Genomic DNA, 19,751 nt, shown 5'->3' with positions numbered 1-19,751 from the left:
TCAACTAAGGCACTTATTAGAAGTACAGATTGAGACAAATTTATTTAGAATCTCCAGGCAGGAGCTTGAAGCTACATCTATATCTATATGTATATATTAGATGTATAGATAGATAGGTGGATAAATGGCTAGAGAGGTTTTAAAGAAGTTCCCCAGGTGGTGGTTAAAAGCAGGCAAGCCTTGGGCCATCAGAACTGGGAGTCACACCAGTAGGAGACCAAGTACCCATGCTCCTCTCAGAAGAAACTAGTAGAAGATCCCTCCCCCTCCCCCCTGCCGCTGCCTTCCCCCACCAGCGATCTCCATAGTCAGCGTGCACAGAGGGGGTAGAAAGTGGAGAGTACTCGTTTCTGCTGAGTTCTCCCAAGTCCATTTCCAAAGGCATGTTTTCTGTTTCCCAGCAAGTACACTTAGGAAGAACTGTGGTTAGGTTGTGTTTGTTTTTCTGTAGCTTGGCTTTGTGAGTCTCCCCGATAGCCATGTTTTTGGCGAGCAAAAAGAGCTGGAGAAGGAAGTGCGGGCGCTTTGAGGCAGGGTGCTGACAGAGCCTCAGCACACGGCAGGTCTCTGCGCGGAGCTTTCGTCTGGGTGGAGGACAGGAGGGTTCCAGACTGTTAACCAGCGACAGCTGGTAGTTTTATTGTTTTTTAATTAAAAACCCCCATCCACATGAGCACACACCAACCCCCATCTCTTCCTCCTCATAAACCTCATTAAGCAAGAGGACTATAATTAAACCTGGCATCCACGGTTGACACTCCCACATCAGTCTGTGGCTCCTGCACCCGCTGGGGCTCAAAGGCAGCTCGCTCCTCCGCATTTTATGAGCAGAGGGCGAGTACCAGGGCGAGACCCTCTTTACCTGTCACTTAATGGGCGACTTGGCTCTTCCTCCAGAGCAACCAGATGTGCCTTTTGTCCTTACCCACCTCCACTGCGGATGGGTGCCCATCAAATAGAGCAAGACATCTGCCGAGAAGGGCCGGTTTGCCTCAAGCAGGTGAGGACTTTGATTCCCAGAGCAAGGGAATTTTCCAGACGTTCCATTGCCCTCATTTGGGCCCATGATGTCAGGAATATTTCCACATGATTGGAGGGTGGAGAGCCATCGGCATTTTTAACTTACACCTATTATGTCTTACCAGGGGCATCTGGCTACAGAGGAGGCTGTTTTTCCTTCCCTGCCCCTCATTCTCTTCTGCGCTCCTTCAATGGGTCGGCCTCTTCCTGTACCGTAACCCTTCCCCGGCTGTCTCTTGACTCCTGGGTCTGTCATCCTCCTGTTTCTGAACTCTCTCCCTCCCAATTTCTAATTGCAAATCCTATTAGTATGTGGTGGCTCTTCTCATTGATATCAGGAAACCAGTTTCTTGAGATAGGAGCAGACTCCTTTAAAATTCTGCAACATGGGGAAGAGGGGAAGGGGAGGAAATGAACACAGAAAGACAGAGCTCTTTTCAGACGCAATCTATTGTGGAAAGTCAAACTCCTCTCCCCACCCTCAGCTTGGCCAAAGCGCTGGTAATATCATTTCCTGCAAAACCCCCAAACCCAGTAATGAATTAATCATTTACATCATTTCTCTTTGTAGCTCTGACAATTCATATTACCCCAGAACCTGACATCTCCACTTTCCTCCAATTGATAAATAATCTCTTTCTAATATCTGTAACTGAGAAACATCATAAGCCCAACATACAAAGGAAGATTCATTGGTCGTTTATTTCACATGTGAGCGCCTTGAAAAATTGAGTTTGCGTTGCCATTTGGGCATTAATTCCTGACACATCACTTATCATATTTTGATTGTTTCCAAGAGCACACCATATTTTAACTCTTTGGGAATAATTTAACTGATCAAATACACAGCATCTGGTTGTTATGGTAACCAAAGTTCTAAAAATAATATAACGAAAAGACCACCTTTATTTGAAATCACAAGAAGTTGTTATGGTAACTGGAATTTTAAAAGTAACTAGGTTAAAATACATTTCATTTTATCTAGCATTTTACACAAACAAATTCTGATTGAAATATCAGGTTTAATTTAATCAGTTAATTAATGTCACTAAATGTCATTTATCTTATAACTCTCATTTACATTCACTGCTGAATTATCCAACTTGCTAATTTATAACCATTCTGCCTTCAATTTAACATTCTGGAACCCAGGGCAAAGTGTTTAGTGTGAGGGTAAGGGGGTGAAATTAGGATTGGATATTGACCTAAGATCTGAGCCTACATCTTATTAGCCTCCTGAAGCCTCTGTTTCTTTATCTGTAAAGTGAGGATGATATTACTAGCTCTGCTTTTGTCACATTATTTGTATGGATCAAATAAAACTATGACCATGTTTTAATATTCAAGGACCTATTACACATGTTATTGGTATGCCATAGTCTTTTGTCCACTAATTTTCTGGATATTGAATTAAAAAAAGAAACCACATGAAAATAAACTAGAAATGTTTACATTGACAACATTGAATACATAATTTTGAGTCTAGTGACTAAATTAATAGTGGATTCCACAGGCATGAGCCCCTGTGCTGAAATAAACTCTTACAAAATTCAAATTATCCCTGTCTTGAGAAGCAAAGCTGACATAGAAACAAGTGTTCTCATTCAAACATTAGTTTCCATGAGAGCAGAGGGACAGGTCAACTCTACAGATAGGTGGATGGTGTGAGAAGATTTAAGAAAGACCTGATGAGAAGGTTCACCTTGAAGAGTGTGTACCAGGCTGGGAGAGTCTGGGGATAATCCCATTCTATTCATTGTGCTCAGTGAGTATGAAGGTGCACACTTGTTCCAAGAGGTTGGTGGTATCAAGAGAGAGGCAGCAGGTGATCAGATCAGAATATACAGGACACTGGGCCATTGGCCATTCAGCACTAGAGAGATAACATTTGAGAGCTGAAAAAAACATGTATTAGTTCCAAAAAGAAAACTGCAAAATTGAATTTAATAAATGTTGTAATAAACATCTACAAACTGTGACATTGGGCCAACTTTACTAATTGTCATGTTTACAACTCCTAAATATTTCATTACAGCTAGAACAATTTGAAAGTTTAATTTTTCACACTTTGCAAGATTCTTGCAAAGTGATTGCCAAGAAATCCTAGCCAATCTCAAATTAAATTAGTTATCTGTAGCCAAATTATTTCATAAGCAAAATTACATTTTTTATCCCCAAAGTAGGTGCATGGTAATATCTTTGAGATGGTGTTGGGGAGGAAGAGAACTTTCCTCTACCCTTCTTGGTTCTTCTGGCTGGTCTAAGAATTAAATTGACAGACAGATTAACAGGAGAAAAATCACATTTAATTTTGTATGTCTGGGAGCCCCGCATACATGAAAGGTTCAGAGACAGGTAGAATGAGGTATATATGCCATCTTGAGCTAAGGAGCGAGATAGGGGCCTGGAGCTTCCAAGGACAGAAGGGTCCTTCACAGGACAATAAGGAGAAGAGCAGGTGTTTGGTAATTAGATGTTTGCTGGCCATATACATGGAGCCACTTAGATAAATTTATCTCTGGTAATAAATCTTTTTTGGGAGCATTCCCCAATTTAAATTCTTCTGGGTAGTTAAGGGAGGGGCTGTAGTTTCTCTTGAAACTGCAGGTTCTTGATTGCCTTTAGCTCAAAATAATCCTCATGCCAAAGTGACACTTTGGGGAGGCTTGTTCTGAACCCCTGCAATGGTGTAGAGTGGAAGCCCCAGAGGTAAGAGTTTCAAGGGCCCATAATGTGTTTAATGGTACTGACGGCCTTCTTCCTTTTGCAAAAAGCATGCTTAGGACTTAAAAATAAGAGAAACAACTAGCAAAAAATCCGTAAAGACATAGGTATGTCAGAACAATGACAGCAAAAGTTTAATGACGAAAAAGGCTGTGTCACAGAAAGATTAGGAAGGGAGAGTCAGACCTGAGTTCAAGTCCTGGCTCCATTCCCTGGTGCTCAGTTTCACATGCTTCAGTGCTGTAGGCAGCTATCACCAGCACCAACATTTTTCAGAAGTTCCTGCAATTCCTTCACTCCCTGAAAGCTGCTTGCAGAGTTGAGATCAGTGATGGCTTTTCCCGGTCTCTCTTCCAGCCTTTGCAACAGCTTTATAATTACCCAATCTCCGGCATGAAATCTCCAGGACCCCTGATTCATCCACCATTATTGTTACAGTTATCATTATTGCTGGAATGACTCCCTACTAGTCCTAGAAACAGGATCTTGTCTTACACACCACAATATCCCTGGAGCCAAGTATGGGGACTTGTAGAGATGGCAATGCACCTTTGTGCTGCTTCCTCCTTCTTTGCCCAGGGCCTGGATTCAATTGAAAATCAATCTGGCTGAGCCAGAAAAGCATCTTCCTTCTCAATACAGAGCTCCAAACAGCTACTAACAGTTCATAGAAGATGGCATTAAATACAAAATCTATTTGTCATTTCTGACCTAGCTGAAAAAAAAAAGTTGCAAGAATAAATTAATGCACAAAAGTAAAACAACCTTGAGTTAAACTCTGTGCTCTTTTTTTTTTGCGGTACGCGGGCCTCTCACTGTTGTGGCCTCTCCCGTTACAGAGCACAGGCTCCGGACACGCAGGCTCAGCGGCCATGGCTCACGGGCCCAGCCGCTCCGTGGCATGTGGGATCTTCCCAGACCTGGGCATGAACCCGTGTCCCCTGCGTCGGCAGGCGGACTCTCAACCACTGCACCACCAGGGAAGCCCAGCATATGTTTATAATTGGATTTTTCTTTTCACTGATTTTTAAAGGATACCTACCCCATCTTGAGTTGAATTTTTCTTATCAAGCCATCGTTTCACCTACACTACTTTTATAGCTAAGCCTCAAATATCTGGGCAAAGGTAGTTAATTTTTATGCTCTTTTTATTACCTTTGTAACTAAAGAGTCTGAATTATTGATGTTATATAGTTCTTCCTGAAATAGTAACGTTACCTGTTTATGTGTTAAGAATACCTTCTTGTGTAATAACACTTGTAGAATGGCTATGTCTTTAAGAATAAATATCTTGTGATTTTCATTTTTGGCAATATTGTAGTTACTAGTATCAGACTTGCCCTCCCACTGTAAACAACTATCTTCAGACATTGCAAAATAGCACAAGACTGTTATCCATGATAGAAGGCGAATGTACAAGGTGATAGAAGGCTGAGAATAACATTAGCCTTCTTTGAAGGCACTTTCTGGACCATGGCCCACAAAAGGGAAATCCAAGCAGAGTGCAGTGGTCATGCAACATTACAAAGACAGAGCTTGGAGTTTGAACAGGCTAAGGCAGCTGGGGTTTACAACAGAGTACTAGAGAAGAGAAAGATATGGAGAGAAATCTCTCCAAAAATCAATTGCATGTCCTCTATTGTCTTGTTCTCTAAGCCTTTGTTCTATTTCTTTTTTTTTGTTGTTTCTCTAAGGGTTACAATACGGATGCTTGACTTATTCTTGATATAGGGCAAAAGCAATACATACAAAGTATAATATATCATGACCAAATCGGGATTATCTCGGGATGCAAGGTTGGTTTAACATTTGAAAGTCTATTAATGAAATTCACCGTTAACAGAATAAAAGAGAGGGAGGGTAAACTCACATGAAGTTCTCAATAGAAGCAGAAAAAAATATTTTGACAAAATTCAATACCACTTCATGATAAAATCTCTCAGCAAATTGGAAATGAGTAGAACTTGCTCAAGCTGACAAAGTGCATCTACCAAAAAAAGGAGCAAATATCGTTCTTAGTGACGAAAAACAAAATGTCCCTTTTATTGGTAATAAGGAAAGGTTGTCTGCTACCATCACTTCTATTTAAGACTGCACTGGAAGGCCTACCCAATGTAGTAGGACAATAAGAATGAGTGGAACCATGACAGCTTAGGAGTCCCACCCCTATAAATTGGAGTTCCCTTAAAGGAGATATACATCCTTTTGACTTTCAATACATGACTTTTCTAGAATTTCATACATATGTTTAAAGAAACATTCAAATTTTCCACTATTTCACCCCTTGATTGCCTAGAGCACATACAGTTTTGTTGCCACACACAGTTCTAAGATGCCTTTCCAGATGGTCATAAACTCTTCCCAAAAGAAGTAACCCAAGTTCATACCAAGAGTATCATACATACAGAATATACCAACCTGCCACTGCCTTCAAAAGCCATGATCTCCCTGAGATGTGCATATCTCCTGTACTTTTGCTGTCATTCCTTCGCACTTTTTTCTTCAACCGGTGAGTGAATCAAATAATTATACCAACACAATGGATACACAATAGTATGGAGGAAAGGAAGAATAAACACAAAAAGAACAATGAAATCTCCTATTCAAAAGAGGAAAGAACAAAGGGAAAAGTGAGTGGAATAATTAAGTCATTGGACACTAACAACAAGGACATAGAAGGGGGACTATAGTTCTTGATGCTACTGGTGCAATTAACGACCCTCCCCCTGCCCCCTTCTCTCTTACCCACTCCATCATCTTTTTACCTTTAGTCAACACTTTATCTTGCCTAGTTTCTTTCGGTATGGTTCTGAGCCCTGAGAGACATTATCTGTAGTTTTCCACTGATCTTTGTCCCTGGGCATGATGATACAAGATACCCCAATAAAGTCCTCAAATTCCATCTACATGGAATAGTAGAAACATTTTTTTAAGAGCCAGCATCCATAATTTCAGCTACGGTATGTACCCCCCATTAAAAGTATTTTACATTACAAAAGTACTATATGTTCATTGTAAAAAATATTCAAACAGTGTAGAATTGTGTCAAAACAATCCTCACGGATAGAAATACAAATCAAATATTAAGAATACACCAGAACTTCTCTCCCCAATCCCCTCCCCCATTTGCCTCCTAGAAGTAGATGGTAGCCACTATCAACAATGTCATGTGATTTCGTGCGGGACTTTTTTGATGCATATACAAGTATATATATTTTTGTTCCTTAATGTTTGGTACCATATCAAAGGCTCAGGCCTGCTTGCTGTTGCTGCCTTTGATATATGTGTGTTTACAAGCACTAAAATGGCCACCGAGTGAACAGTGGGAGGTAAATGTGCACAAGCAAAACACTTGGTTGATTTGGTTAATCAGCTTTCTGGTAAGTAGCCTGACCCTGTCTACACAGCATGCTGGAAGCTCCCAGCAGGGAAGGAGGAGGGAGCTAGCGATGGGGGAAATTAACTGATCATCATGACCTATTGAGTCTGATTCATGCTGTTGTCTACTTCTGAAGGGTCTGACTGGAGCGAGTGGGGTGAAAGCAGTTGTCGGCATTTCAGGACAGCAGCCGTTCTCCGTTTTAGTTTTAGTTTATAGAGATTCGGCAAGCATGAGTCAAGGGACATTGAAAACATTTTACAGATGCTGAGTAAGGCTTTTTAGTTCATTGGCTCAGGTTCAGAGCCTGGCACTTTGGGGCCTGTGCTCTGGGTGGGTTCTTTCCGGCCAGTGGCTGGGTGACACCAGAGAAGGCTGGTATTAGCAAAGCAGTATTGGTATAATGGAGTCTAGAGAATTTTACACTATGGAAGTTTAGACTTCACTTCTTATTAAAGATTTTTTAAATAAGCTTGTTACTTTAGGATACATTTCTAAACAGATTTAGATTTTCAGAAAAGTTTTGAAGATAATACAGAGTCCCCATGTTCCCTAATACCTAGTTTCCCTTATTATTGACATCTTATCAGTGTGGTATATGTGTCATGATTAACAAACCAGTACTGATAAAATGTTATTAAATAAGGCCCACATTTTATTCAGATTCTCTTAGCTTTTACCTCATGTTCCAGGATCCAGGATGTCCCATTACAGTTACTCATTATGTCTCCTTAGGCTCCTCTTGGTTGTGACAGACTTTCAGAAATCTTTTTTTTTTTGGCCGCACCGTGCAGCCTGCAGGATCTTAGTTCCCCAACCAGGGATTGAACCCGGGCCCCTGACAGTGAGAGCACTGAGTCCTAACCACTGGACCGCCAGGGAATTCCCAGAATTTCTTTGTTTTTGATACCTTGACAGTTTCGAGGAATGAATGGTCAGGTATTTCATAGAATGTCCCTCGGGTGGGACTGTCTGATGTTTTTCTCCTGATAACACTGGGGTGATAGGTTGGGGGAGGTAATCCATGGAGGTAAAATGCCTTTCTCATCACATCACAGCAAGGGCACATTCTATCAACATGACTCATCACTGTTGATTTTAACCCTGATGACCTGGCTGAGAGAGTATTTGTCAGGTTTCTCCCCTGTAAAGCTACTTTCCCTCCACCCCCTTTCCATACGTACTACTCTTCGTAGGGAAGTCGCTATGCACAGCCCACACTTAAAAAATGGGACTTGTGTTTCACCTCCTTGGGAGCACATATGTGTGTAAACTATTTGGAATTCTCTGGGGAGCATTGTCTCCTCTCCTACTGGTTCTAATCCATTCCTACTTGATTTATTTTGTGGCTCTCAATTTCTTACAGCTTTGGCCATTGAGAACTCTTCTAATTGGCACTTGGACTTTGCACCATCAATGTGCTTTTTGAGTACTTCTTTACCTTCTGGCATTAAACGATGCTCCAGGCCCATCTTGTATATTTCCTTCTTCAGCCTAGAATAAGCCATTTCTCCAAGGAATCCTGGTTCTTTTTATTGGAAAATGGTATTAGAAACCAAATCCGCGTGCTAGGTATGCATCCTGTTACTGGGATGTCATTGTTTCTCAGCAGACAGAGTAAGGAAATATATATGTCTTTACTACCTCATGTATATACACATATCTATAATTATTTCTCTCTCTCTTAAGCTCAGTGTAAGTTCATAGTGATGTCTTCAACTTTAGTCCATTTCCACACGTATCATTCTAGCCTTCTCTTGCTCATCTGTAACCTCCAACTCCAACAGTGGGAAACCGGCTCCCACCATCTGCCATCCATTTACTTAATTCTTCAATTCCAGTACACATGTGTTATGTTGCATGCTTCCATGGAAACAACTTTATCAACTGAAATACACTGCTTTTGTGCATTTGCCTTACAGACTCCACTAATTTCCAGAGTTACTTAGGTCAGCATCTTGTCCCCTTATCCACCTCAGTGAGATTGTTTCATACGTTTGTAATACAGTTAGATTCCTTTGTCATATAGTTAGATTTATTTGTCATTACATCCTGGGCTGCTCCAACTACCTAAGTGATGTTTTTTTAAAAAATTTCTCATACATTAAGGTTCACTCTTTCTGCTGTAAAGTTCTATTGGTTTTGATAAATGCATGGTGTCATGTATCTACCAATACAGTATCATACTGCATATTTTCACCAAGCTAAACAATCCCCTCTGCCTTACCTATTCAACCTTCCTCCATCACTCTGCCCCCCAGTTCTGGCAACCACTGATCTGTTTATCTTCTGTAGAGTTTTGGCTTTTCCAGAAAGTCATATAAATGGAATCAAACAGTATATAACCCTTGCAGACAGGCTTCTTTCATTTAGAACATGGGTTTAAGGTTTATTCATTTCTTTGCCTTTGATAGCTCGTTCCTTTTTATCGCTGAATAATATTCCATTACATGGATGTACCACAGTTTGTTTATCAATTGACCTATTGAAGGACATCTTGGTTGCTTCTAGTTTTGGTGATTATGAATAAAGCTGCTATGAACGTTTTATGCAGATTTTTGTGTGGATCTATGTTTTCAGATCAGTTGGGTAAATATCTAAGAATGTGATTACTGTATCGTATGGTAATACTGTGTTTAGCTTTGGAGGAAGCAGCCAAACTGCCTTCCAAAGTGACTGCACATTTTTCGTTCCCACCAGCAATGGATGAGAGTTCTTATTGCTATGCAATTAGGATTATTAGTTTTTTGGATTTTTGCCATTCAGTCTTAGGAATGTTCTAGTATTACTTTGTTGTTTTAATTTAAATTTCCCTAATGACAGTGATGTTGGGCATCTTTTTATATGCTTGTTGGCCATCTGTGTATCTTCTCTGGTGAGGAGTCTGTCCAGATCTTTTGCTCATTTTTTTTAATTGGGTTCTTTTCTTATTCAGTTAAAAAAAATTTTTTTTTGTATATTGTGGATATATGTCCTTTATTGACATGTGTTTTGCAAATATTTTTCTCTAAGTCTGGCTTAGAGATGGGCTTTTTTTCCCATCTGGTTAACAGTGTCTTTCACAGAGCAGAATTTTTGAATTTTAATAAAATCCCCAAATTTTAGAAGTCCAATTTTAATACAAGGTATTAAAAAAGTAAAAAGTAAAGTTTTTTTCTTTATAAGCATGAATTATGCTTTTGGTATTATATTTTAAAACATCAAGAAACCCAAGGCCATGTACATTTTCTCCTATGTTTTCTTCCAGAAGTTGTATAGTTTTGTATTTTATACTTATTGAAGTTTTAACTTGCCCATGATATGATTTTTTTTAGGTGCCTGGGCTTGTGAGAAATTGTAATTTATTTGACAAAGCCTATTTTTCTTTCTATGTCTGTGTTTCTTCCCTAAAATGAAGTAAAGCACAAAAGAAATGATTAGCCCAATATGAAGTTTGATGAGTTCAGAAAGAAGTTGTTTCTATAACGGATTTAGAAATGGCTCTACAATAACTTGTTAATTCTTGCAATTCTCATGTACTAATTAAGCTTGACTTACATAAAATAAAAACCCAGGTACAAATGCTAAACTTTTCACCTATGCTAGAATTGTCAGAAAAAATGGAGAGAAATTTTCACTCCAGCTCTAGGGTTAGAATATGAACCGAAGAACTTTTCTTTGGAAGAAGGAACATTAGAAGCAGGGGCAGACCTCATATGATGAAATCATCATGGCTCTCAAAATCAACCTAAATTTCTCTCTGGCGGGGACATTTTTCTCATAGCCATGTCAGTTATAGGGCATTTATTTCCCTTTTTCCTCCATTGTAAAAAACATATTTAAATGTATAATTTTTTCTGAATACTTTTGGCACATCCCATAAATTTTGCTATTTACTGTTCTTATTGTTGTTAATGTCTAAATTATTGTTAATTCTAAATTTTTTCTAACTTCTAATTACTTGCAGTGTTAATTTTCTCCTTGACTCAATAATGACCCCTTACTTTCTTTTTTTTTTTTTTTTTTGTGGTACGCAGGCCTCTCACTGTTGTGGCTTCTCCCGTTGTGGAGCACAGGCTCCAGACGCGCAGGCTCAGCAGCATGTGGGATCTTCCCGGACCTGGGCACGAACTCGTGTCCCCTGCATCGGCAGGCGGACTCTCAACCACTGCGCCACCAGGGAATCCCAATGACTCCTTACTTTCTAATCAGAGTGTAAACTGTATACTTTTGGCTTTTTGTAATTTTATTGATGCATGATCTTTTTATTTATTTATTTTTTGGTAGATGTTTTATTAGTATTGGAAATAAAGGTATATTCTATGCTTGTGTGGTATAAAGTTTGATTTACATTTATCAGCTGTCAGAAAAAGAAAGTTACTAAAGCTTCCCGTCAGTATTGTACTTCAGTCCATTTCTCTTAATTTATAGCAGATTTCACTTTTTGGATTGTGATATAATATTATCTGATGCATAAAATTTCATGCCAGTTTTATATTCATTGTGAAATATACTTTCTGACAGGACATCTTTCTTTATCCCATTCAATATTTCTGCTTTAGTTTCTATCATATTTGTTATTTGTATTGTGATTCTTTTTTTAAAATGTATTTGTCTGATATATTTGCCTACTTTATAATCATTTAATATATTTTTTATTGAATAATTTTATATCTGAAGGTGGGTCTTTAGAAAATGTCACATAGAGGAATTGCTCTTCTCTTATTATACAATCTGACGATATACTTTTTTAATGAAGGAGATTCTTCCTGTTGCATTTATAGACTTAACGAACATATTGGTCATATTTTGCCGTCTTATTTTGGGATTCCTCCTATTGGGTTTTCTTTCCTCCTCCTCCTCCTCCACTTCTTTCTTCTCTCTTTTATTTATTTTTTATTAATTTGTGTGTGTGTGTGTGTTGTAATGTTTATTTTATTTTTATTTTTGGCTGCATTGGGTCTTCATTGCTGGGTGTGGGTTCGTCTAGTTGCAGCGAGCGGGGGCTACTCTTTGTTGCGGTGCGAGGGCTTCTCATAGCAATGGCTTCTCTTGTTGCAGAGCACGGGCTCTAGGCCCGCAGGCTTCAGTAGTTGTGGCTTGTGGGCTGTAGAGCGCAGGTTCAGTAGTTGTGGCGCATGGGCTTAGTTGCTCTGCGGCATGTGGGATCTTCCTGGACCAGGGCTCGAACCCATGTCCCCTGCGTTGGCAGGCAGATTCTTAACCACTGCGCCGCCAGGGAAGCCCTCCTTCTTCTTCTTCTCCTCCCTCTCCTTCTGTTCATCTTTCTTCTTCTTTCTGTTTACTGCCTTTTACTTTATGGCTATATTTTCTTTGCTTTCATTGTCTCTAATATTTTGGAAGAGATCTGTACTGTTTTTTAAGCCCCTAATAGTTACTTTCCTTTCAAAATCTACTTCAATCCAGGGATGGCAAATGTGCGATGTCATCCTCTTCTCTTTCAGATAGGACAGTAAAAGTAGATCAGAGCAATTTCCCATTGAGCCTGGATATGACCTCAACAAAGCCCCTAGGCAATTAACAAGAGCTGGAAATTAAGATGAAATCTTTATGCCATCCTTGCTTTTTCCTATTTAATGAGTTAAGCCACAGGTTCCCAAACATTGCTGCATGTTGGAAGTAGCTGAGGAGATTTTAGTTGCACTCTATACCAATTAAATGAAAATGTATGTGGGAGGAAGTAAGGTATCAGTGTTTCATAAAGATTCCCAGCAGATTGTAATGCACAGCAAAATCTGCCAACTGCTAAGTTTAAACACAATTTTACTTCCCACCATTCCCATTTCTCTGTCATTATTAATGCTTAAATGTCACTGTTAATGACTAAAACTCTCTCTCTCTCTGTCCTCCATCTCTCCCTTCTCCCCTCCCTCTCCACTTCCCTTTCTCTATTCCTTCCTTCCTCCCAACCATTATATATCTTCTAATTTAAATGTAAGTTTTGAAGCTGGCATCCACTTTATAACTACAATTAAAAAAATTAATTTGGATCTCTCTCAATCTAAATGGTTCTGTGTTTGCGACCAGTCCTTTTATACAATTACCTTCACATTTTGAAACTTTAAAAATTTAGTTTTCTTTCTCAGGCAGTAGAAGCACATCTTCAATTTTTTTTTTTCAGAAGTTCATGTGAATGACATATTGCACATTTGAGACTACTTTCTTCTGTGGCTTTCACACAAAATTTGTCTAGGTACAAAATTCTTAGATGACATTGTTTCTCTTTACAATTCTGTAGACATTAATCCCTTGTCTTCTAGTGTTTAAACTAGAGAAAAGGTGTTGGAGGCCAGTCTCATTTTCATTCTTTTGTAGTTTTTTTCTTTTTGGCTTAGGGCCTTGCAAATGTCCCCTTCATTCTTTCAGTCCCAAAGTTGGCTGGAATGTGCCAGGATTGGGTCTTTTAAAATCCATTTGACTTGGATGCAGTGGGTACTTTGAACCTACAAGTACAGATCGTTTTTCAACTCAAGAAGGCTTTTTTCTTCTTATCTTTGGTTGTTATTTTTCTCTTCTACTTAAGCTGATCTTCTTTCTGAGAACATCAATGATCTGTGCTTTCTCTCCATTATATACCTTCTGTATCTATCTTACACCTGTCTTTTAATCTCTCTGATTTTGCTTCTGCAAACCAGGAAAACTTTTCAAGTTCATTTTCCATATGACTGATTCAAAGATTCACCACATGATTCAGATTTTCACTATCATTCATGTGAATTCCAATTTTTCATTGTATTTATCCAAAAGATCGATTTTTATTGAAGTATAGTTGGCTTACAATATTATAGTAGTTTCAGGTGTACAATATATTGATTCAATATTTTTATAGATTATACTCCATTTAAAGTTATTAAAATTGGTGGCTATACTTCCCTGTGCTGTGCAATATATTATCCAAAAGATCTTTTACATTTTCTGTTTTCGTGTTCCATTTTCAAAGCATCCCGTTCTTGTTTTATGTATGTAACTGTTTAATCTTTCAGGTGATATTAGTTACAGTTTAATTTTTAATGTTCTCTTCTCCATGCACGTTGTCTTTTTCTTCCAGTTTCTTTTTGTCTTTTGTTTTTGCCTTTGTATTTTACACTGGGAGCTTTTTGTGGACTAATGGATAACTTTGACTGTTTGCTCATATTTAAGAGGGGAGTGCTAATGGGCTGATAAGGGGTTCTCCAAGTGCCTTGGCACACCTTGTCCTTTGTGAATCACGAAGAGCTTTTACTGTCTCTGTTGTTAGTATTTGGGGACTTTTTCCACCAAGGGATGGCCATATCCCCTGAAGAAGACTCATCTATTTCTTTCCTGAAAAATGAAGTCCTGCATTTTGGGAGCCAATGGAAGAAGGGACTAGAGCTCAGCAATCAGTATGTAAACATGTACTTACCTCTCCTTGTTGTGGTATAGAACCTTAGGGATCTCTACTGGTGTCCCCAAGCCTAGAGATTCTCCATTTTACCCTATCACATAAACCTCAGCTTCAAAATTTTCCGTTTTTTTTTTTTTCTTCTATTTTTGCTACTCATGTGGAGACATATATACAGTACTTTTATAAGGGTTTTGGGAGGGATGTGATGTTAGTTCAAAGCTCCATCTTTACGTGGAAGTCCCATTACCTTTTTAGATTTTGGGGATCTTTGTTAATTCCATTGATCTGAATTTTAATCTCAGCTTTTTGTCTCCTTAAGCATTTAATTTGTAGTGGCTGTCTTCCTGCATTCTTTCAAGGATTCCCAATGACTTCCCAACGTTATCTTCTGAGTCTTGCAGTAGATCCCTTTCAGAAATGAGCCACCTAGAGGGCTGGGATAGGGAGGGTGGGAGGGAGATGCAAGAGGGAGGAGATATGGGGATATATGTATATGTATAGCTGATTCAATTTGTTGTAAAGCAGAAACTAACACACCATTGTAAAGCAATTATACTCCAATAAAGATGTTTAAAAAAAAAAAGAGCACCTGCTTTGAGTCAAATGTTTCCATTTTTTACACTATAGTCTTTTTTCATGAGCCTCATTAATGTTTATAATAGTATCTTTACTTGTTCTAGAACAAGGATAAATATTTCCAGACTTGGTGCTCATCAATAAGGAGCTTCACAGAATTCTACTCTTTGGGTCCCATTTGCCATGATTGGATCACATGTCCACGGGAGTCTGGGAGAACCAACATTTAGCATTTTCAGCCCCTGGGGTGTATGTGAGGGGGGTATTTGCAACAAGGATGAAGGTGACAAGAATGCCTGTGACATAAGGAACAAACAGTCCTTGCTCCCAGTCAGTGAAAATCAGGACTGTATTCTCTATAAGTAAGTCATGGATACTCACTAGGACAAATCAAAGTCCTCTTTTTTTTTTTTTTTTTTTTGCGGTACGTGGGCTTCTCACTGTTGTGGCTTCTCCCGTTGCGGAGCACAGGCTCCGGACGCGCAGGCTCAGCGGCCATGGCTCACGGACCCAGCCGCTCCGCGGCATGTGGGATCCTCCCGCACCGGGGCACGAACCCGTGTCCCCTGCATCGGCAGGCGGACTCTCAACCACTGCGCCACCAGGGAAGCCCCAAAGTCCTCTTTTTATGAGCAAAATCTGTGTAGTCTCCATACCTGTTGTAGTCCTTTATCTTAGCAAGATCAATATAGACACCATCAATAGTACAATAAACCAATTTTGTTTCTAGTTTTGTGTCAGCTTCCAGGAAGCTCCAGGACAAATTTATGGCTCATCACTGGTAAGCATTATTTCTCATCATATATATTTTTTGCACTTCCTTCACTTCTGGCTTTGTTTGAATTTTCTCCACCCTTAATTTTTACCAACCCCATCTCATGTAATACTTTTTTATTTCATTTTGACTTATAGATATATTTTTACAAATATTCTTCCCCCTTAGATCCTTTTGGAACAAGGCCAAATCTAAATAACAATTAATCAACTACTGATGTCTTTATAGTCTGGTATTAAATTATACTTGAGAATTGGGACATCTTGCTGATCATTGTATCTCCTATGTTTCCTTGTATATAGTAGCACCCAATAAATGTTTGTGGAATATAGTTGATGCAGCCCCAGGGCCACATGGGTCGTCCAATCTCTTAAGTGTGGCCTGCCTTTAATTTTCTAAGGAATTTTAGGATTACAGGTATCAACCAGTTGAGCTTGTGTTCACGGACTGATAACTAGAAACAAGTCATCCCCACCCATGTGGTTCAATGTGTGAACTTCTGGACTGGCCTAAGATTATTGTATCAGACAAATACTTAGAAGTATTGATCTGATTTGACTAAATACTAGCTCAGCCAAGCCAGCACACAGCTGCCAGAGTCACACTGGGCCACAACAGCTGGAACCAGGCAAAGGAAACCAGAAATTATTCAGTCACAGCCCCTCCAAACCACGTTTGACATGCTATTTATCTTCTCCCACTGAAACTCTCTTTCCAAATAAATGGGGGTGGGTGATAGCTTGGGGTTGTTTACCTTCTACTGAACAAACAAATCTGAATTAGGAATTAGAATAGGTGAGTCTAAAATGATGAACACGCTTACCGTGGCATTACTTAGAAAATGGGAAAAATAAATTAGATGACTACTTGGAAGGACTCATTGGGTTTGGAGAGCAGCAGGGACTTAATTGCAGGTCTAAAGCAGCATAGCCTCCAGTTTTCTTCAACACAAGCTAGGCCCTTTCTCAGGGCAACAGGCGGAAAGGGGATCCCTCCGAGGGTTCTGTGATTTGCAGCAAGCCAGAAGAGACACAGAGAGCAGGATAAGGCCTGCGATTTGCCTGCTAATGACGTGGCGATGCCACCTTGTCCTGGGCGCCATGGTTATTACCTGGCATCTTGGTTAACACATTGACTGTCTTGGAGAGCCTCGGGGCACATCTTTTTGTGCCAGGGGACGTGTTAGGAGCAGCGTCATGAGAGAGCTTGTGAAGTGAATGAACGGATTTACATTTCTTAGGCAGAATAAATAGGATGCTTTACTCTATCAACAGCTGTCCTTGATGTGGTATATTCTCTTGGAATAACACACAACAACATAATGCAGTTTGCTTGAAATTCTAATTAAAATGAGGTACTTGTCTCCTGTCTCAGCCAAATGAAATTATGCAACAAGCCTTCCAAGCAGCAAGGACTCATTTCAACTGTGCAACTACCCTGAAAACTAGGAGTCCCTGAACAATAATGTCAGCTTTCAGAATCATGGGACTTGAGGTGGCCAGTGGTCCCAGCTAAAAGCATGTGTGTGTGAGTGCGTGTGTGTCCACACGCATGGTTGTACACACAGAATAGAAAGCTGAGGCCTCTAAATACTGTAACATTCATGTAGCACTAACAGAACTTGTGTTAATATTGACATGCAATATAATACACTAGAAGCTTCCCATAATGCCAGCCTCCAGTTACATGGCACCGGCTGACCTTTAAGGTAAAAGCACCTTATAATTAGGTCCATTTGTTATTTCAGTAATGACTGCTCTGGCTGGGGCCCAACGTCCACTGGTTACATGTTGCCTCATCAATAAACTCCCAACATATTAATAAGATGTGTTTTCTGTGGACCTAGAGAGATATATATATATATAATTTTTTTTGTGTGGCCTCTCCCGTTGCAGAGCACAGGCTCAGGACGCGCAGGCTCAGCGGGCATGGCTCACGGGCCCAGCCACTCCACGGCATGTGGGATCTTCCCGGACCGGGGCACGAACCCACGTCCCCTGCATCAGCAGGCGGACTCTCAACCACTGCGCCACCAGGGAAGCCCAGACCTAGGTATATTTTAAAACCAGATTCTGTAAGAAACTGGAAGAGAGAGTGCAGGAATCCATGGCCACTTATACCAGAGCAAATTTTTTATGGACGTAGAACAAATATCTTGTTCATCAAAAAAGAATATGAACTGGGGCTTCCCTGGTGGCGCAGTGGTTGAGAGTCCGCCTGCCGATGCAGGGGACACGGGTTCGTGCCCCGGTCTGGGAAGATCCCACATGCCGCCGAGTGGCTGTGCCCGTGAGCCATGGCCGCTGAGCCTGCGCGTCCGGAGCCTGTGCTCCGCAATGGGAGAGGCCACAATGGTGAGAGGCCTGCATACTGCAAAAAAAAAAAAAAAAAAAGAATATGAACTGATATTGTATATTGATGAATACTTTCTAAATGCCAAACACTGTATATCATCCATTGCTTCTCAAAAGAATCCCCTGACATACCATTATCATTCCCACTTAACAAATGAAGAAGCACATTCAAAAGAGTAAGCTACCTGCTCCGGGTCACCCAGGTAAGAAGTGGCAGGATTTGAATTCAGGCAGCCTATCCCAGACCCTGGGCTCTTAAACACAAATACCAAAACCAACATGTATATAACTTTTGCGGGGCACTAAGTGCTTTACATTTTTGTCTCATTTAATCTTCACATTGACTTTATGAGGTAGGTGTTGAAATTAACCTCATTTTATTGGTGAGATGAAGGAACTACACGGGGGCCATGTAACACGCCCCAGGTCACCCAACCAGTAAATGGCATGGTAGAGTGAGACCAGAGACTGTTGTAACGGTGAAGCTCTCTTCTCTCCACCATGCCATTCCAAGAACAAGCAAGGCTTCAAAACACACCTCTGCCAAAGGTCTGCTGGAGCTGCGTTTTGTTGCTTTTGATTTACATCTTTCTTTTTAAAACCACGAAAAGCCATTTTAAAAATAAAAAGTCTTCCCATAATTATCCCTTTATATTTGCCTCTGCTTTTCTTTTGTGGATGGCAGCTGGCAGCTAAGAGAAAGAATTAACTAGGTGAGATAGAGCTTAGGGCAATGCGGATATTACTGGACATGGAGATTTGGAAACCATTCCTCATTTATGAGCCCTGAATGATTTCTTGGCAATAAATGAGTGGCCTGGCAGATATTTCGATCTAAGTGTGAGAGATCAGGTGCATGACAGGTTTGCTACAACAGTTGAAAGCTATGATTCAAATGAGGTAAATTAATTTAAAAATAAGTGTTCTCTTAGAGGCCCCCGCCCACAATATGAAGGGAAGCTAGTGCCAACAATCACACCATAATATAAAGCCGGGAAGCTGAGGTAGAGACAGCTATACAGATAACCTTGGCTGCAAAGGCAGTGGGAGGTGGGACAGGGAAAGACAACTCTCTTCATTAAGCCAGAGTGATAAATTAGGTTGGACATCTACATCAGTGTGTGCTCAGGGAATGCCAGTTAATCTTAATATTAACCTGGGAACCTAAAATTAACATAGCATAACTCCTTGCATAAACCTCCATGTCATATAAAATATACAGAAGTAAACTAGCAATGCTGTCTGTGCTGAGTTTACTTCCGGAGACTGAATTGCAGGTGTAGATCAAAGGTTGAGGAAGCGTACGATTAGTGGCTTCTCATGGTTTTAATAAGAAGGAGATAGAAACACTGATGAAATCAAAAACCAGCAAAATGTGGCTTCTGTGTATATATTCATCTGATTTTTTTAATTCTTAGGATGTCACTTCTGTTTCTGGAAACTGCTGGTTACTGTACTTCTCTCAAGTTGTGGAATTCAGGTCATGGACTCATTAATAATAAACATGGCTTATCAGGCACCTACCAAGTGCCAAGTATTTTGAGATGTTATCACCTT

Source organism: Orcinus orca, chromosome 7 (genome assembly GCF_937001465.1).
Source record: "Orcinus orca chromosome 7, mOrcOrc1.1, whole genome shotgun sequence".
Classification (NCBI taxonomy): Eukaryota; Metazoa; Chordata; class Mammalia; order Artiodactyla; family Delphinidae; genus Orcinus; species Orcinus orca.
The sequence above is the reverse complement of the archived record's forward strand: the minus strand, read 5'-3'. Positions refer to the sequence as shown.